The sequence below is a fragment of the Mustela lutreola genome, chromosome 2 (genome assembly GCF_030435805.1).
Source record: "Mustela lutreola isolate mMusLut2 chromosome 2, mMusLut2.pri, whole genome shotgun sequence".
Taxonomy (NCBI): Eukaryota; Metazoa; Chordata; class Mammalia; order Carnivora; family Mustelidae; genus Mustela; species Mustela lutreola.
Genome location: NC_081291.1, coordinates 155,846,530 through 155,867,456, shown reverse-complemented (window position 1 = coordinate 155,867,456; position 20,927 = coordinate 155,846,530). Strand labels below are relative to the sequence as shown.

Sequence of the window (20,927 nt, the reverse complement as noted above, 5' to 3'; positions counted from 1 at the left end):
TATGCCCAAACTCTTTAGGATGCATTCCATTTACCTGACTCACATGCTAGAGGAAATGTCCCACCTTTGTTTGAGCGTGAGCTGTATGTATGTATGTATGTATTTTTAAAACAGGTGTGGCCATTAAATGAAGAGGAAATGTTATGTGAAATCCTAGAAGGGGAGTGGGGGGGGGGTGAGAGAACGTTCCTGTTTTAATATCAAATATCTTTTTTCTAGACCAGGGGTTGGCAATGTGTGGTCCCAGGACTAGTAGCATGTTTCCCCTAAGAAAGTGTTAGAAATGTAAATCCTCGGGCCTCACTGTGGGCAAACTGAATCTGAAACAATTGTTGCAGGATCTGTGTTTTAACAAGCCCTCCCACTCATTCTGATCCATGCTCAAGTTTTAGGACCACTCAGCTAAGCTCATTCCAATTATGTAGATGGTTAGCTTTAGGTTTGGTGGAGTACGTACTGAGTAACTGAGGGTAATAGGGATAACGTTGCCACAGCGTCCATCCACCTCTCCCAGCATCTGCAACTTGTCTTCCACTCTAGGGCGGAACTCAGGCTCCGGGGCTTGGGTCCTCTCCCCTAGGAGCCACAGCTAAAACCTGGCAAATGGATTTAGGGTTTGCTGGCCTGGATGCCGGCCGGGCATGCGTAGTGGCTCGAGCGCAGCAGCTCGGCGGCCGCGGAGAGGTATCCGCAGAGTGGAGCTGGGAGTGCTCGGGACCCGAACGGGAGCTGCGGGCTCGACGGCTGCGGCAGGTACGCGTCGCGGCGGTGGGATTTGAGAGGAAGGCTGGAACGGTAGGTAGAAAACAAAGATTTACTTCTTCGCTGGCGCACAGCGGCTCGAGGGGAGTCTCTCCGATTTCCCTCTTTCGAGAGGCGGCTCCCCGCGCCCGGCTGTGCAGTGCGGCGTCCTCAGACCTCTGGGTGCGCACCTGCCTAGTCCCAGCAGCATGGAGTGCGGGCAGGTGTTAAATCATGCATTTATGCTGCTTACACAGTAAGCCTGGGAACTGAATTATGATTCCCTGCTTGAAGTTATGCATTTTGTTAACTTTTCTATATCCCCCTGGCGCTTTTAAACTTTGGGTGGCTGCTGCCGAGGCTTTCTGATCCAGCCTGTTCCACTCGAATTCTGTTGAGTGATTTTATTTGCTTTTGGTCTTTTGGTGCATAGGATCAATAGGGCTGAAGTGAAATCGCTTTCGTGGTTTCTGGTTTTGCTGCCTTCCTAGAGCAGGAGGCCTCTGGATGCGGCGTAAAAAATGTCAACTTTCAGCGAATTTCAGTGCCAAACACTTCACGCGTTTCAGCAGCATTTTAAAGTAGAAACTTTTTAAAATGTAAGATTCCCCACCCGTGCCCCTTACTTTTCTACATTACGGTTATTTCAGGTTTAATTTGGTGCTATTAAAAGAAAGCGATATTTTAGATGAGCAGCAAGAGTTCTCACTTTTCTGTCCTTTATTTACCCTGTCACATTTTACGGCTCATACCCAGATATTTTACCCTGGGGCTGCGGTATTGGATACACTTGTGGGAGGCTACAGCTGCGTTGCACAAATTTCTTGGATAACTTGTGAGTCATAAAATTTTAGATCAGGGGGCACACACTGAACTTTATTTAGGTAAAGTTAAATTTATGATGTGGGAGACCTATATAGAGAATTAATGAGTTTAGGAAAAAAGAAATTTTTAGTTCAGGAAGAGAAACCTGTATGAAAAAGGAACACAGAAATCTGCATTTCCCTCCAGCCTCTCCCCTCCCATGATGAATGTTTTAATGGCAGAAATAATATACAGTTGGTTTAGTTTTGGACTGTTAGAGACCTTTGAGGTCAGCCAGTTCAGCTGCTTCAGTTTACAAATGAGAAAACCAAGACCAATGAGGTTAAATGACTTGCTGTGGCTGCTGGAGCCCCTCCTTGGCAAAGCTGGGCCTAGGGCCCAGGTTTTCTGATTTTAGGGCTCTTTTTACCATCCCCCTGATAATACTCTCTTCACAGTTTGGGTAGATTTTTAAACATTACTTTTTTCTTCTACCTTCTTTTACTCTGGTTTAATCTGAAAATTAGTTATTCCTATTACTAAGCTTGATCAAACCCTATAAAAACCTTTTAAAAAGTGCCCTCTCACTCAAGCCCCACCTACAAATTTGCTGATTTTGAAACCTCCCTCCTTTCTAGCCTCAGTCACATTGGCCTTTGGCTTAGAATGCCTTTTTGCCTCATTTCCTGAAGTTCTGCCCATACTGCGAGGTGTAACTCAGGTATGATCTCTTCTTGAAGACTTCCTTAATTACTGCAGCCAGAAAGTAGCTCTCCCTCTTCCAAGCCCTATAGCATGTATTACTGTTGTCTGTGCTGCTGGTGTCTGCATCATCTTTAGTATCCCTGATTATTATATTTTAGCACTTGTCAACTTCCTGATCAGTTTGTAAGCTCTTAGAACTTAAAACCTATGACTTAGACATCCCATCCAGCACCAAGCACTAAGTATGTTCTCAGCCACTGTTCGTGGGAGGTGAAGTATGGCTCATTTTGTAAAGGGATTTTTAAAAAAGATTTTTTTTACTTATTTTGAGATAGAGAGTGGGGTGAGGGAGACGATGTGAAGCCGACTCCACACTGAGTGCAGAGCATGATGCAGGGTTGGATCTCATGACCCTGAGATCATGACCCGAGCTAAAACCAAGAGTCGGACGCTTAACCAACTGAGCCATCCCGGCACCCCTTGTATAGGGATTTAAGGTGGATATCGTGTAATACAGGGGAGGCCACCTTAGAGGAATAGCAAGACAGTGGCCAAGTCAAACCAGCCTAATGGGGTGATTCTAATATTTTGATGAGAGCTCATGGATCCGTTTGGGGAGTGCTAGTGAAGAGGTAAAATCATAACAGAGCAGAGAGTTGCCCAAGCCTGCATTTAAGCATGTGATCCTTAAGAGCTTAGTGGAAAGCACAGATTTAAGAAATGATGTAAAGGAAAAGTAAAAAGCTTTTGGTAAAAGACTAGATGCAGAGAAGAAAAGACATATTGAAAATCAGTTTCAGGCTTGGTGTGTTGATAATGGGCTTATAAAGTTTTTACCTTATAAGTACTTCTGATTGTGACTTTATCTTTTAACGTTTCTTACAGTTGATATATTCTAGATGACAAGCTTTTGGGGGGATGATCTTTAATCCCTCACAATGCTAGGCATGTAGTTCTGCAGTATTAGATGCTCAATAGTTGTTGTATGAATAAATAAGTGGTTTTTTTTTGGCATGGGGAAGGTGGGCATTTAGGATCTTAGAGCTATCAGGTAGTGCCTTATCTAGACCATACCTTCATTATAAGAAGAGAAAGTGAGTTATGCTTAACTAAGCTAGTTAGTGTGAACAGAGGCTCTGGCTACACCATCTCTTCACTACTAGCTCATTTCATTATCTCTAACTTTTTGAGGTTATTTGCCTCAAGATTAATTTGAATTGGCAACAGGGCACTCCAGTTAGAGATGTACTGTGGATCGAAAACCCTCAGAGGCCAATCTAAATGGGAGAACTTGGTGGCCAATGGGAGGATGTCTGTGTTATAGGAAGCGTTGAGACCCAAGGGATGACTGGTCATTTCCAGGTTGAGTATAGAATGAGGGGGGTGAGGCTGCAGTCCTGGGCGTCTGCACGATGGAGTTGAGGAGGAGTCTGGAAAGGACGTGGTAGCCTACCTTCTCTGGAACAGAAGACACAAACATAGGGGCCCAAAGTCCTTGGACTGCGAGTGTATTTGGGAGATATATTTTACACTACTGGGAGGTGAAGAGCAATGGCTGTGGGGGTAAGGTTGAGAAAGAATTGTGATCAGATTCTCTACTTGGAAAAATAAGAAGACAATGCTTCTGAACCCAAAATAAGGTCAAGAGGTGGTTTGAGATATTTGTTTACCTGGAACAGTTGTTGCAGATACCATTTTGCAAATCAAAACACAACCTTTTCATTGGGCTGTGCACGCATTGATGGAGCTGTTGATAGTGCATTTTTACACTAACATTCACAGTGTAGTTGACCACCAGCTTCAACTGGTAAGTTATGCTTATTCTTGTAAAGGAGTCAGGGAGAGAGAGTGGTCGAGAGGAGAGCCAGAGCTTGAGAGATGGTTTGCCAGAGGGAGGGGAAGGGTTGGCCAGGTATAGAGGGATTACCTTTTTTTTTTTTTTTTTTTTTAAATCGTGGTATAGTCAAAATTGGTTGGACAACCAAATGCAAAGTCAGGTAGTATGTTGAAGATAATGTCTCATACACTTAAAAAAAATGCCCCAAAGATTGCATTCTAGAATAATATACCTAGCACTATTATAAAATGACTGTATTCTGGATCTTTCTCAAAATAATAATGGTAATATTAGTAACTAGGATTATAGAATATTTTCCATGCACCAGACACTGTTCTAAACACTTTATAAGTGATATGTCATTAAGTCTTTACTCCTGCTTTACAGATGGAAAAACTGAGACTTAGATAAAGTTACATTTCTCAGGTCATACAATTGACAAATGTTGAGGTAAGTTTTAATCCCAGGCCTGCCTGTCTTCAGGCATGGAGAGCTCAAATAATTAAATATCTTAACAAAATGCAAAGCTTTATCTGTGGTAACTCTAATAGATGCTGAGAATGATGACAGATTTTAGCTGTGGTGAAACTCAATATTCTGAGCCAGACTTTAATCTGAAAATAAAACAGCAGTGGTGAATCTTCCCAGTTTTTGTTTTTATTTTAAAAATTATTCCACCTAGTCTTTATTTCCTTTTTTACCCTCAAGGCATTATAAGGTGATCAGCAACTCTTTCTCTGGATGCACCGTAAAGCTATTTCTGTTCTGCTCCTGTCCTCTTTCAGGGGGTAGAGCAGTGGTAATGAAGGTGAATTGGTGTAGAGATCCAGGAGATGCCTCTGAGTTGGGGGTGTGTGAAATTCACTTTGTGTATGAGTTTAAGGACTCTCGGGTGGTCATGTTTGTAATGATTTTTTCCCCCTGGGGTGGCAGGATTTACTGCTGGAAGCTCTTGGAATATCTGTGGGTCTTGACCCTTATCCTGATCTCAGGTCTTTGAACCCTGGTCAAAACCCCCAGGGAGAATCCAGACCTGAACTCATTCTTCTGGGATCCTCAAGATCAGTAAGTTCTGAGATGAGTGTGGACTTGTTGCAGTTGAAGGTGGGTGTAGAGACCTCAGGGAAGGCCCCAGGTCAGAGACAAATAATTTAGAGTCAGGACTGGCAGTCCCCAAATTTGACCAGTGAGTTGCCCTTGAGAAAGTGCCTCCTCTCAACCTCCTTGATGAACCTAATTACTCCCTCATGCGTGTCTGGAAATGGAATCCCGCTGAGAGCGTTCTTCTCCTCCCTGTGCTAAGTCCTGTTTCCATTGCTTGCTTCTGCTTCACCTTTTCCTGGTTCTGTGCTTTCCCAGGGCATGTGCACTGGATAGGAAAAGAAAGGCCACTGGCTTCTGGCCTCCGCCCATTTCAATTCTTCTCAACATCCAAGAACTTATCATTACCACCCAGCTCTTTCCCTGAACAAAGATCCAAATCCATGTTTTCTTCTGATGATGATGAAAACCAGGGACCAAGAGAAAGAGGCCTTTGTACTGTAGGCAGGTTTATAGGTTATAAAATGGCTGTACAAGTTTGCTGGAAATTTTGCTGACCTAAAAGATCATGAGATGTATGGCTGTGTCAGCTTTGATCGTCTTCTTTTACATGTTCCTGTGTCTCAAAGTACTTACTGGCTGTTTTTGGTGAAAAGTATGTAACATGTCTTCTGTAAAAGCGAGTCGCCTTTTAGTAACACTGTGGGCACAGAAAGGGAGTGTGTTAGAGTGATGACTATAGAGTTTCTTGTTTCAAACACTTGTTTTATCAGAAAGTTTTTTTTTTTTTTTTAAGATTTTACTTATTAGAAAGAGTGTGAGCACCTATACACAAGTTGTAGGGGGAGGGAGAGGGGCAAGCGGACTCTGTGAGCATCGAGTCCAACATGGGTCTCCATCTCCAGACTCTGAGATCATGACCTGAGCTGAAACCAAGAGTCAGACGCTTAACTGACCGAGCCACTCAGGTGCTCCTTATCAGAGAGTATTTTATTTTTTTAGGAAAGTTTCAGGTTATTTGCTCACAAAGTCCAGTGTGAGGGGACTTAGACTTTATAAGAAACTTTTAAGAAATTCAGAACTATAAAGCTACGGGAATATTTGGGTGATAACTCACTTCACATAGACATGCCTCCTTCAAAAAATCCAAGCCAACCACAGAGGAGATACGAGAAACTGTCTTTTCCAATAGTAAGGTAAGCGGATGTCTTTGTAAGGTGGAAAGTTTATGGGGGACCTTCTTCGTGATAAAAAGCAAAAGGTTTTTAGGGGAATGGTTGGCATTTACCCTATTTATTTTATTATTGAAAGACTCAAATTGTTTAAAGATCTAGGAAATAAAGCATTTTTTTAAACTTAAATGATGAAATCTCCTTCAATTTGTTGGAGAACCAAGAAACGAGATTGTAATCATGCTGTCAAAATAGAATTTGAATTGAATTTGGAATTGAAACATTGGTAAATGTGTGGAAGAGGATCAGTCATGGTAATTAAGCATTGGACCAAGGTCGTCTTGCCTAAGCCTTCTTCCCTACAATAAATGCTCATGTAGGGCCCTCTGCACTCTACGAATTAAAGAGTAAACCTATCCCACAGATCACAATTGTAAAATCCAAAGTGATGCATGACAATCTGTGACCTAAAACTGATGTTGATCAAACAGTTTGAATGCATTAGATAGAAAGTGCTGGCTGAATTCACACATTGTTTCCATAGCTGGTGCTCAGAACCTAGATTAAATTGTTGAAATAAAAGAAAAGCAGGTTCAGAACCAACTCACTTACAGTGAATGATCAAAGGCACAAGGAAACTTTTTGTTTCATTTCACTTTGTCATCTTAAATGCCATTCTTTGTAGCTATATTTGCTTTCCTTTTTTTGTCCTTGATGATATATACTCGAAGTGTACTTACTGTTTATAGATAAAAATCAATGCAAAGTAGAATTTTGAGGTTTGATAAGTGGGTCTCTGCTTAGGTTTTAATTGCTATTTATCAATAATTTGGTGGGAATACAGTACCAAGTTAGTACATAATTGAACTTTTAGCTCAATATCAAGTTAGTATTTATAACCTTTGGTAATAAACCCAAATTTCTCAGACTCCTGAATTCTTTAATCCAAAGGCTTTCTCAGCATTTTGTCCTGATGAAGTCTGCTGTTTCCTTCCTCTTTTCTCAGCTTTAGGTTCACTGGGACACTCTTTTGGTTCAGATGGTGTTTTCAAGAGTGGCCTAGTTCTGGCAGAGTTTAAGTGTTATCAGGTCAGTGTTAACAGCTGATTAGCAAAGTTGTCATGCAAGTGAATTAATTTTGGAAAAACAACAATAATAGCTATTTGCTTTATCCCTTTTCTTTTTATTTATTTTTTTTAAAAGATTTTATTTATTTATTTGGCAGAGAGAGAGAGAGATCACAAGTAAGCAGAGAGGCAGGCAGAGAGAGAGAGGAAGAAACAGTCTCCCTACAGAGCAGAGAGCCCGATGCGGGGCTCAATCCCAGGACCCTGAGATTATGACCTGAGCTGAAGGCAGAGGCTTAACGCCCTGAGCCACCCAGGCACCCCTGCTTTATCCCTTTTCTTATCCTCAACAGCCCAAGTTAAACTCAAGATCAATAGAAAAAGGTAACTTGATAATCTCTGAGTAGTGATCAATCAACATGAGCTAAGTAATTTAAAATTTAGATATCTGAAATCCATTGGCCTATGATCAGGGGCATGGATGGGAGGTCAAAGTCTGACCCCATGAGAAGGGAGTCCTTTTCTGCAGCTGCATGTTTAATGATCACATAAGACAGAGAATGTGAAAGCAATTTGGAAACTGTAAGGTAAGGAGTAAGGTATTTATTGATAGTGATAATAATTTTCTGACCTTGCTGCCTTTCACTGATAAGTAGCCAAGACTTTGAGAATGACTTGCCTGCTTGAGGTTACCTAGTTGGAAAGACAGGGATGGAACACACATCTGTATCTTCACAGCATTTGACAAACTGTCAGGGCTCAGCATTGGGACCATTGTCATAGCCAAGACAGATACAGGATCCTGTCCTCTTGGGTCTTCAGTCTAGCTCCAAATCTGTGCTCATTTCAATCCATATTCTTTGATCAGAGGGAATAATTTCAAATTTATATTTGGTTTTTAGAAGATCCTAAGTAAGTTTGTAGCTAAGTCTTGACTATGGAGCTCTTTAAGGGATTTCTCTGTTGCCAGAGGTGCCTTCAACAACTTCCCCCTAAACTTCAGATCCCTCTTTAAAAAAAAAAAATTTTAAAGATTTTATTTATTTATTTAACAGAGATCACAAGTAGGTAGAGAGGCAGTCAGAGAAAACGGGGGAGGCAGGCTTCTTGCTGAGCGGAGAACCCCATGAGGGGCTCGATCCCAGGACCCTGGGATCATGACCTGAGCTGAAGGCAAAGGCTTTAGCCCACTGAGCCACCCAGGTGCCCCCAGATCCCTCTTGATAAGATATTTATTAATCTCCATTAGGGCGAGAGGGTTTGGATGCTTCTCAACAGTCTTTTCATTGTCAGTTAGAGGCTTGCTGCAGAAGAATAATTTTCTTTCCTCTGAAAAAATCCAAGGGCTGCAGCTGAATAAAAGGAGGTGAATTGGGGGCTAGGCTGTGAGTGAGACATGTCCCTACATTCATGCGTCCTCAGTCAGATGGAGCAGGCAGACACATGGACAGCCTGGGACAAGAGTGATCACTGGGAGAAAGGGCAGAATGAAGCTTTGGGGGAGCCCAGGTCGAGAGCGGTTAATTCTGATCAGTGGGTTGAGGAAGGTGTCAAGATTTTTTTTTTTAAATCTTATTTATTTATTTGTCAGAGAGAGAGAGAGAGAGAGAGACAGTGCACAAGCAGGCAGAGGCAGAGAGAGAAGCAGGCTCCCCACTGAGGAGCCTGATGTGGGACTCGATCCCAGGACCCCGGGATCATGACCCGAGCCGAAGGCAGTGGCCTAACCAACTGAGCCACCCAGGTGTCCCAGGTGTCAAGATTTTTGAGCCCAGCCTTGGAAACACAAGTTCAATCTACAGAGAATAGATGGAGGAAAAAGCATTCCTTAGAGAAGGTTCAGTAGGGGAGAAAACATGGAGACTAGAAAGAGCTGGCCTATTCAGGAAGCTGCAGGTACTTGAATGTGTTCTGAAACATGAGCATGCCTAAGAATCACCTCGAGAGCTTAGTGAAAAACAGATTGCTAGGTCCCAACTCCAGAGTTTCTCCTTCTTTAAGTCTGGTATGGGGCTGGAGAGTTTCATTTTGGCAAGTTCCAGGTGAGGCCAAGGCTGCTGATCTGGTAACTACACGTTGAGAAACCGTGGACTAGAATGAAGGGAATGTGTGATAGATGAGCTAGAAAGAAATGGTTTTCTTTTGAAACTGTACTTTCTTCACAAAACTGATGTTTCAGGTTTTGTTGTTGTTGTTTAAGCTTATTTTCTAAGTAATCTCTACACCCAACGTAGGGCTTGAACTAATGACCTCATGATCAAGATTTACATGCTCTACCAACTAAGCCAGCCAGGCACCCCATTGTTTTGTTTTTTAATTAGTCTTCTTTAAGTGGTTGCTGTTCCCTAGAAGTTCCTTATCAGTTCCATACCCCACCCACCTTGTTCTCCCAAGAAATCAGTCCTTTGCTTTTAGTACATACTTTTAAATAAATAACTGCTGTTTAGCCAGTATGGCCATTCCACCCGTGGAAAGCCAGCATCAGCTAGAGGAAGTTAGGAGTTGACCCCAAACCAAGTATGAATGACTAGTATATTCACAGAGTATATGCTTGGATTTTTATTTTTGGTAATCTGGATGTAATGTTAAACTGTGTTCAACAAATATTTTTGGAATAGTTTGTAAGCTCTGAGCTGAAAGGTAGGATGTACACAATGGCGGAAAGTTCCTTCTCTGCCCTCTGAAGTTTTATAGGAGGGTTAAGAGGAATGAGTTCCTAGCTCCAGCACAGGGCAGTTGGTGCTACATGTTGTAGGAATGATAGAAACCAAGAGAGATGGGCCTGAGGTGGAGGAAGGCTAACTTTCCATTGTAGCAATTAGGGCAAGCAAGGACAGAGTTAAGGGATTGATAATTAATACTGTCTTCTGATGTTTTATGCATTTTGTAAGCCATCTGAAATAAGGGAGCATTTGTCTATATAAAGCAAATAATGGAGGGAGGGGAATTTGAAGGAGGGAAACATTGAAGGATAGCAGGTGCTCACCAGTCACTAGGGAGAGGAAGAGGAGGACGTGTTCCAGACACAGGGGGCAACTGAACTGCAGAATGGAGGTGTGGCAGGGCAGTGCAAGTGCAGCTAAGGGTGAATATTCTAGTTCATTTTGGGGAAGTGCAGGGAGATGAGACTGGAAAGGCATTTAGGGAAGGTTGTGGAGCATTTTGAGTATGAGGTTGTGGGATTTGGGCTTTATTCTGTAGTCCATGTTGAATCATAGTCTTATCTTGGCTTACCCTGTCAGTTCCTTCCTAACCCCAAAACACAAACAGAAAAGGAGGAACCCTATTTCTTACAGTGCATTTATCTATAGTTCAGACTCTTGGATAAACACGTAAAAATGCTTTTCCCTGGCTCTGATTTTAGTATGTGTATTTCAGTCAACTTTTGGATTTGTAAAAATCAATCTATCATTAAAGGCTTCTGTGTCTTTCAGAAATATGTAAAATGTAAAGAACAACTAATTTCAGTTTCTCAGAGACAAATGATAAAAACGAGACAAAAATATATTACTGGGTTGAGCAGTTATACTGCTTGTTCTGTATTGTTCTGGGAAGACAAGGGAATTGAAAAATTAAGGCTAAGGATTTAAATATGGTGTCTTAAGCAGATCTTTCAGGCTGACTCCCAAGTGCTGAAAGATTCCAAAGGTAAAGGTGAATGACAATGTGGTATCTCCTCAGAATTGCTTCAGCTATAAATGGGGTAATGTCTACTGGTTTAGTGCTGGGGATTAAAGGGCACTAAGGCCAAGTGATCCCTTTTGTTTAGCTCTTTGGCAGATGGCTACAAATGAGAAAGACATTTCTGTCTCATTGGGGATTTTAAGAATCTTCTGTGTATATGCCCTACAAAGTATCCTGTGCTGAGGACTAATATGGGGAGAAAAGCAAAAAACAGTGGATTTGTGAGTGGAAATTGCCACCCTGGTGCTACCATTTGCTAGCTGACTGATAAAAGAGGCAATGTACTGAGTGAGTGGAACAGAGCTGACTGACTCCCCTTTGCCCACAATCCACAGCTAAGAGGTTCAAGAGGTGGGAAAGGCATGCAGCCTATCTGAACCTAGTGGTGGTTTGTATTTTGTTGTGGATTAAGCAAAATAAAATAGTTAAATTAAAAGGTACCATACACATTTTAGATTAAAATCTTCCAACAGGGGTGCCTGGCTGGCTCAGTCTAAAAAGCATGGGACACTTGATCTCCGAATCTTGAGTTTGAGCCCCATGTTGTGGTATAGAGAGTAAAGGAATAAATAAATAAAAACTTTTTTAAAAGGTCACTTAAAAAAATTTTATTAACACTAAGATTTATTTGAAATTCTTGGGGCTAAGATGTGGATGGCCATGTAGAATATGAGCTGCTGCTGCTTCTCCCCTGCTCCATACCTCCTCCTTGACATCCCCTGGTGAGAGCTTCTTGAGGGCAAGATTGTATCTTTCTAACTTTGTATCCCCATTGTCTGTTGCATAGTTGGAAACTGATAAGTTGTTGAATGAATATATAAAAAGGAGTTAAGGAATGGATGCATCTATACCCACCCCCAACTTCATATACCTAATATTTTCTACCTTCTACTTAACTTATAGAGACTTAAGAGCCATGGTGCCTTATTTTACTTACTTACTTACTTACAAGTTATGCACCCAGTGCGGGGCTCAAACTCACGACACCAGAATCTAGAGTCACATGCTCTACTGACTGAGCAGGCCATGCACCCCCTGGTTTTTTTTAGACTGCTAAGCCCCCGTCTGTTTTACTGGCTGTAAATCTTAAGAGCTAACCTAGGCTTATCCATGAGGCACAACAGCACAGCTTGAGTTCAAAGTCCAAGGATCTTTGTAGATTCACATGCATTCTAAACTAATTCTAGAAATGACTTAAATAATATTTAATAATGTTTTACATGTGGATAATGTTGTGTGTAAAACTGCACCTCTGAAGTAAATTGACACATATAAACTGAGGTTATGTGTTGTAATAAGCATTGGATATTATATAAGACAGATGAATAACAGACCTGTACCTCTGAAACAAATAATACATTATATGTTACTTAATTGAATTTAAATTAAAAAAATTGAGGTTATATTCCTCTCAAAGTGTTTTATATTGTCTTAGGAAGAATCTGATTAGGAGTAGGAAAGTGGCTGATAGAGATGCTCAGAGAAATGAATATTAATACACTGATTGGTTAGAGGCTTAGATACCTTTTTCCCTGCAGTTAAATAAAGCAAGAACCAAAAGTAATTTTATTCTACCTTAGGTTTCACGGTTTGTCTAACGTTAGCAGTACAGTTGTGCTGTATTGAACATTGTGGAGGTTAGGGTTGCTCACCTCCTCCCCCCATTCACCCCTGCAGTGAAAAATCCACATATAACTTCTGAATCCCCAAAAACTTTACTACTGATAGTCTAGTGTTGACCAAAAACCTTACCAATGACATAAAAGCCTTACTGATAACATGAATAGTCAATGAACACATATTGTGGAGGTTATATGTATTATAACACTGTACTCTTACCGGAAAATAAGCTAGAGAAAAGAAAATGTTATTAAGAAAATTATAAAGAAGAGAAAATACATTGACAGTATTGTATTGAAAAAAATCTGCATATAATGACCCACGCAGTTCAAATCTGTTGTTGAACTCTGATTCAGTTCTTGCTTCATGAAATTAGGCTGGATTAATATGGGCAAAAATTCATCTTTTTCAACTTGAATGAAATAGTTTCATTTTTTAAATTATTGTATTTCTTAATATACATCTGGAATGTGTAGAATAAAAAAAATTGACCTTGCTAAATTTTTACTGAGTTATATTCTACCTACGTGATATGTATCATGCTATGGGAGACTAAGCACTAATTGAAGTTTTCTGCAGGGTTAGTATTAAATTTCTCATAGGATTAGGACAATAAATAATGGGAGAACTGAAAGCATTGTTATTTTCTAGTAATTCAGAGGAAATGACTACATTTTGAGGAAGTATACTAAAACAGTACATTGTGATGCTCATTTTTGTAAGTTAATTTATTATATATCATGGGAATATTCTTTGCATCCTATTTCATATCTCAGGCACACTTTAGGAAGCCTTATATATGTTGCTTACTTAATCTAAAAAAGCTCACTCCAGGGATGCCTGGGTGGCTCAGTTGGTTAAGCAGCTGCCTTCAGCTCAGGTCATGATCCCAGCGTCCTGGGATTGAGTCCCACATCGGGCTCCTTGCTTGGCGGGGAGCCTCCTTCTCCCTCTGCCTCTGCCTGCCATTCTGTCTGCCTGTACTCGCTCTCTTTCCCTCTCTCTCTCTCTGATAAATAAATAAAATATTAAAAAAAAATAAAAATAAATAAAAAAGCTCACTCGTGTGTGCATGTTTTTTCCATTATGTTATGCTCTTAGGCATTATAATAAGGATATTACAAAATCAAGGAGCAAGGCATATCAGGGAAATTAATGGTTTCATGGTTTCATATTAACAAGACATTGTCAAAATCTTTGTCTTGAATAGGATTAAAAAGTGTTCTGTCAGCAATCTTGGTGCACATGAGTTGTTGTTTTTTTTTAATAACAGCTTTATTGAGGTATAATTCACGTACCATTCAAATCACTCATATGTGTGAGTCCATTTTTTATTTATATTTTTAAAGATTTTATTTATTTATTTGGCAGAGATCTCTAGTAGGCAGAGAGGCAGGCAGAGAGAGAGAGAGAGAGAGAGAGAGAGAGAGGAAGAAGCAGGCTCCCTGCTGAGCAGAGAGCCCTATTCGTGGCTTGATCCCAGGACCCTGGCATCATGACCTGAGCTGAAGGCAGTGACTTTAACCCACTGAGCCACCCAGGCGTCCCTGTAAGTCCATTTTAGAATATTTTTATCATCCTGTATCCATTAACATTCCTCATTTCCTACCCACCCCCTGCATAGGCAGTGACAATTCTACTTTGTGTTACATGTTCTTGAAATTTCATATAAATGGAATCATACAATATGTGGCTTTTTTTGTCTGGTTTATTTCACTTAGCATAATGTTTTTGAGGTTCACCCATGTTCGAGTATTAAAATTTCATCCTTTATGGCTGAATAATAGTCCACTGTGTGGATCCTGCCACATCTTATTTGTTGCTCAGTTGATGGGTATTTGAGTTGTTACCACTTTTTGGCTATTATGAATTTGCTGCTGCTGTGAACAAGTTTTTTGGGGGGCATGTGTTTTCATTTCTCAGGCATATACCTAGAGGTTGAATTGCTGGGTCACATGGTAACTTGTTTAACATTTTGAGAAATGGCCAGACTATTTTCCAATATGACTGCTACTTTATTTTATTATTTGGTGACTGCATCATTTTTGCATTCCCACTAGCAACGTATGAAGGTTCTAGTTCCTCCACATCCTCACCAGGGGTTGCCATTTATCTTTTTGGTCATATTGGCCATTTTTGTGTGAAAGTGGCATCTCATTGTGGTTAACATTTTTTTATTAATAAGCTCTATTTTTTAGTATGGTTTTAGATTTGCAGAGAAATTAAATAGGTAGTATGGAGAGTTCCCATGTGCCCCTACACTGACACACACTAATAGTTTACCTATTAACATCTTACCTTAGTGTGGTACATTTGCTATAATTCATAAGCCAATATTGTTATACTATGATTAGCTGTAGTTTATTCATATTTCCTTAGTTTTTACGGGAAGTCCTGTTTTTGCTGCAGGATCCCACCAAGATGTCATACATTACATTTAGCTGACATTTCTCAAGCTTCTCCTGGCTCTGATAGTTTTCCTGCCTTTCCTTGTTTTTTGATAATCTTCAGAGTTGTGAGTAGTAGTCAGGTACACTGTAGGACTGTTGGAATTTGTCTGATTTTTCTTTTTTTGTGATTAGGCTGCACTGACATTGGTTTTTAGTATTAAAAATATTACATGAGTGCAGTTTACTTGGAGTATAGAAATACACGATCAGAACTGGAAGTCAGCAAAAATACGGTTGATAGGAAATTCCTAGGGATTAAAAAAAATCCAGTTTCTTCTGGAGAATGAACAGACCTGTAACTCAAGATATATTTTTTCTAGCAAGGACTTGATCACAATGGAAGACGATCAGATAAAGTAGGAGAATTTATTATTGTGACTGTCATTAAGGAGCATCTAGTCTAAGGGTAAAACCCCAGACACATTTTTCACTGCTTTAAATGTACCCAAGAATGATGTTTTGCTTGTAATAAAACATAAAGTTAATAGAAATGTAGATTGACTTTAAGAATTCCATGGTTCTAGGATGCCTGGGTGACGCAGTTAACTCTCTGCCTTCAGCTCAAGTCATGATCCCAGGAGTCCGGGGATTGAGTCCGACATTAGGCTCCCTGCTCAGAGAGGGGGGGAGCCTGTTTCTCCGTCTACCTGCTGCTCCCCCGCTTCTGCTTGCTCGCTCTTTCTCTCTCTGACAAATAAATAAATGAAATTAAAAAAAAAAAAGAATCCTATGGTTCTGAGGCACCAAGTTTCAACATGTAGTCAGTATTTTGACCACCATCAATTCCTGTAAGCCTGACAGATGCCTTGTGAAGGGGGCAGGGAACCGGGTATTGGGGATGCTGTGCTGTGTCCTGTGGCTTGACTCAGGCAGCTGTCAGTAGTTGAGCTGAGATTTGCATCTGGGGCTGTGGAAATTTATACCTTACTGCTGTCCAGGCCAGGCTCCAGAGTTCCCAAAGGTTTTAAATCAGTAATGTTTTGAAGGGCATAGGCTTGAGTCCTTATCATACTGGATATTTTTACTGCCAGCTGGAGGAGATAGCATCTGTCTCTGTTCAAGGCCCCACTGAAATCAGCCTGTCGAATTAACAGCATACTTGTGGACTGCTAACGAAGGAGAGCCAGCTTTGCCCACGTCACTATGACATCTTGTCTGGCCTACTAACTCCACTGCCGCATGTGTCTCCTGAAATGAAGCCTGAGGGTCCTAAAACAGGAAAGCAGCCATGTAGGAGAACAACATATTCAGCTAAGATCTGTCAGTGGTTACATTGCTTTGTGTTGCTCATGGTATGTCTCAGTAAGATCTTGAATTTGTTAATAAGTGAGCAGCATGGAGGATTTGGTCTTAAGTACTTACCTTTGAAAAAGAGTGGTAATAACCTGTGAATGCATGTGAAATGAAATAATAAAGTAAAACAGAAGGTTTGGAGGAAGGTTTGGAAAACTTCCCTGCTTGATTCAGCTAATCCTTATAAATGGCCCAAGTGGGTTGATCACAGACTAACACAAAGTTTCTTTCTGGTCATACTTTCTGTATGAGTTAGGGTAGGCTATCATGCAGTAACAAATAGCCCTGAAATCTCTACCAATTTCTTGGTTTTTGTGATTTTGCTGTTTTAACCTGGGACTTCCAAATTGTCTTAGCAGGTGAAGAGGAGCTAAAGGATCACATACTAGCTCTGAATTGCTTTGGCTTAGTGTGACTCACAGCCCATTGATTAGAACTAATCATGTGATGCTGCTGGAAGGAAGGGGAAGTACGTGGCTGTTCATTGAACAGTAAATGTCTTTGCCTCACCTTCTTTACAGCAAGAGAAGTGGTTGGCATGCCAAAACAACAACAACAAACCCTTAACCTAAACCCAAACCCTTCCATCCCAAAAACTCCACTAAAGAGAGAAAAATATACTGAAATATTTAGTGATAATTACTTGATACTAAATACCAAATGAGCTTTGCCATAAACTAATAAATTTATAATAATTTAGGTATGGCTGATTCAGCAACTTGATATCCAGTCTTGATATCAAGACTGCATCTTCTAAGAGAATAAAGACAAACTTCTAAGAAAAAATTACCTTTTTGCATTATAACTCCTCAGGTGATGATGATCAAAGCTTAGATTTATTGAGATATTCCTTTATTTTGTTAAGATTTACTTACTTATTTAGAGAGAGAGAACACAGCAGGGAGTGACAGAGAGAAAGGGAGAGATTCTTTTTTTTTTTTTTTAAAGATTTTATTTATTAATTAGAGAGAGAGAGAGAGTGAGCACAGGCAGACAGAATGGCAGGCAAAGGCAGAGGGAGAAGCAGGCTCCCTACCAAGCAAGGAGCCCGATGTGGGACTCCATCCCAGGACGCTGGGATCATGACCTGAGCCGAAGGCAGCTGCTTAACCAACTGAGCCACCCAGGCGCCCCGAGAGGGAGAGATTCTTAAGCAGACTCTGATCTGAGCGTGGAGCCCAATCCCATGACCCTGAGATCGTGACCCGAGTGCAAACCAAGAGTTGGATGTTCAACCAACAGAGCCACCCAGGTGCCCCTAAAGTAGTTAAACTGCTTTTTCCTTAAAATTGTTACAGTGTAAGAAAATAGAAGTGGTGACTAAAATTAAAAAATGATTTTTCCTAAGGAGCAAGTATGTAATTGAAAAAGGAAACATTTAGGAAGCAAGTATTCTAATAGTTTTCACTGATGTAATTTTAGCTTGTTTCTGTCTATGAGCAAAGATAATCAGCTCAGACTCCAATTTGACATAAACAGTGTGCTGAGATCTTCCTCTTTTCCCAACTAACTGAATCATCACTGAGAATCTAGATAAGGCCAGATTTACAATAGAGTGTTTTATCATGTCCAGCTCAAAATCACAATATAGATACTTTATATTTGTATATAAAGTTTTCAAAATACTGTCCTGCCTGTGAAACTTTATGTGGAAGTACTCTGTAATTCTATCCCCAAGGAATCTCATTAGTCATCACAGTGGGCCGGCCATTCCACAAATTAGCCTTAGCCCTCCCTGCATTGTTCCTTCCTCTGAATCAGTGGAAAGGTTAGATCCCAAAGCCAACACAACCTGTGTAAGATTCTTGGGCTATTGAAAATTTCTGATTCACTTTGGGTCTGTTTTATGTTGAATCAGGAGGAAAAGGACTATAGAATCCAGTCTTGTTTTGGGAAATCTTTTTTTTTTTTTTTTTTTTTTTTAAAGATTTTATTTATTTATTTGACAGAGAGAGATCACAAGTAGGCAGAGAGGCAGGCGGAGAGAGAGGGAAGCAGGCCCCCTGCCACCCAGGCACCTCTTGTTCTGGGAAGTCTTAAGGAGAGAAATAGTAACACATTTTATTTTCCCACTTAAGTGCTGTCCTTGGAAGGAGAGAAGTGAGAAAGAGAAGGAAGGATTTAAAAAATCAAATATTCATGGAGCAACTGGGTGGCTCAGTGGGTTAAAGCCTCTGCCTTCAGCTCAGGTCATGATCCCAGGGTCTTGGGATCCAGCCCCACATCGGGCTCTCTGCTCTGCAGGAAGCCTGCTTTCTCCTCTCTCTCTGCCTGCCTCTCTACTTACTCGTGATCTCTGTCAAATAAATAAATAAAATATTTAAAAAAAAAATCAAATATTCCCCTTGACACCAATTCACTAATCTAATCTTATGGGCAAAGACCAGGAATTTAAAAGTACCTAAACTTGTGCCACTCTGGGGCAAGTGTCTGTGACACAGCAGTCATTTGTTGGTGGCTTAGCAGGAGTTTCAACCAGTTCATTTTACATGCAAATAACAGATGATTCAAGACAAGAAGAGATCTTTGTACACTTTTATTGCACTATGATCATTTCCTAAGTAGGTAAATATTCTCCTTTCTCATTGGTGTAGCTTCTTTCTTTCTTTTCTCTCTCTCTCTCTCTTTTTTTTTTTTTTTTTAAGATTTTTATTTATTTATAGACAGAGATCACATGTAGGCAGAGAGGCAAGGAGAGAGCAGGGAGGCAGGCTCCATACTGAGAGCCCGATGCAGGGGGTCAATCCCAGGACCCTGGTATCATGACCTGAGCTAAAGGCAGAGGCTTTAACCCACTAAGCCACCCAGGTGCCCCTCCTTTTCTCTTTTTTGGTGTAGCTTATTTCTACATGAAAAGGCCTGCCAGGTGATCGTCTTTCCAAAAACAACAAACTTTGGTTTGCCTTATATATAATCTAAAATTAGATGTTCCATAAATTTCTATATTTGGTCGCTTCTGATTATGGAATTTCTTCCTATAACAGCAAGGATAAGGCTACCTTTTCTTTCTTGAGTCCTGATCTTTTAGGGAACTAGAGACATTGGAAAGGGGATTGCCTTTTTATTTTGAGTCCCTTTATTGTCTTTCTCCTCACCCTCCATGAGTCTGGGCCACTTTGGGATAAGCACTTGTCCATTTACTTATGATTCCTACAATTATGGCTTCAGGACTGAGAACGGAAACAAGTACCAGCTGAAGAGGAAACAAAATACGTGTGTTTCTGTCTCAGCAGCACAGCACTAATAATTTGAGTTCAGGAGTAGCTCAGGAAATTAACAATAGCAGGTAGTAGAGTTCATGCTTTACTACTGTTCATTTACATATGCTCTGTGGTAAATGAGAGTAACCAGGGATCATAGGATTGTGGCAAACTGTTTATACCTATGGAAAGGGCACATCTGTCTGTGGCTTAGCCCAGTGCTACTGCGTAGAAAAAAAGGATCAGTATTGCTAGACCTCGTGATTTTATTTTATGTTATTTTTTTAAAGTCCTAAATAAAATCTAAATTGTATTTATGTTGATTATCTGAATATTGTATATAACATGGGTTGAGAAATTATTTTCAATATAGATAGATAATAGGTGATTAATTGATTTTTTTCAACTGCCTTTGTCTAATATCGTGTTGCTGGTATTTTTCTGATAAAATATTGTGTTCAAAATGTATGACATGTAATTTTTTTCATAAAATGTTCTAGTATTTTCTTAAAGTTGCATTCTATATTTAATGCATTTGAAATTGTTAATTCCTTCCATTTACTTATCTGAAAACAAATAATGCTAAATGGAAGATATTCTCAATCCTAAAAAAAAAAAAAGAAGGAAAATTTTTATATATTTATTTGACAGAGATGGGGAGAGAGAGCAAGAGAAAGCACAAGCAGGGGGAGCAGCAGAGAGAGAGGGAGGAGCAAGCTCTCCACCCAGCAGGGAGCCTGACATAGGTCTCAGTCCTGAGCTGAAGGCAGGTGCTTAACTGACTGAGCCACCCAAGTGCTCCTAGACTTCCTAATTTTATTTTTCAAAAATATTTATTTATTTATTTATTTATTTGACAAAGCGAGAGAGCACAAGCAGGCAGAGCAGCAGAGGGAGAGGGAGAAGCAAGCTCCCCACCGAGCAGAGAGCCCAATGTGGGGTTCCATCCCGGGACCCTGGAATCATGACCTGAGCTGAAGGCAGTCGCTTAACCAACTGAGCCACCCAGGGGCCCTGACCTCCTGTTTTTAAAAGAGAAAATAGAAATCTGAATTTTATGTTAATCCTCTAATTTCATATGTTCACTCCAAAATTTAAAAGATACTTAACGAGCCACAGAAGACATGTGTCCAGGCAGGATGTGGCCCCTGGGTGCTATTTTGTCTGTTGGTAGCCAGGCAGGCCTCTTAGGGTGGTGAAGAAGAAGTTACAAAAGCCCTGAGATGAGTGCCCCAGGAGTGGGGAGGTTATGACCTGCAAGACCTGGCATGAGTTTCACTGTTCTTCTCTATTTTTCTGTTTGCTGTGAGATT

The 20,927-nt window shown here is 40.5% G+C and overlaps 1 protein-coding gene across 4 annotated transcripts in view; it reads left to right on the top strand.

The window, feature by feature from the left end:
• The first annotated feature begins 639 nt into the window (after positions 1-639).
• The window catches only part of PLS1 (plastin 1), a 117,062-nt gene continuing 96,774 nt past the window's right edge, over positions 640-20,927 (top strand). For 2 of the 4 annotated variants that reach the window (XM_059163867.1, XM_059163868.1), the window contains exon 1: positions 657-795. The gene's annotated coding sequence lies outside the window, so the exon portion shown is untranslated. Of the gene's footprint in view, positions 796-20,927 lie in introns of all 4 variants that reach the window. The other 2 variants (XM_059163869.1, XM_059163871.1) reach the window with 2 other exon arrangements.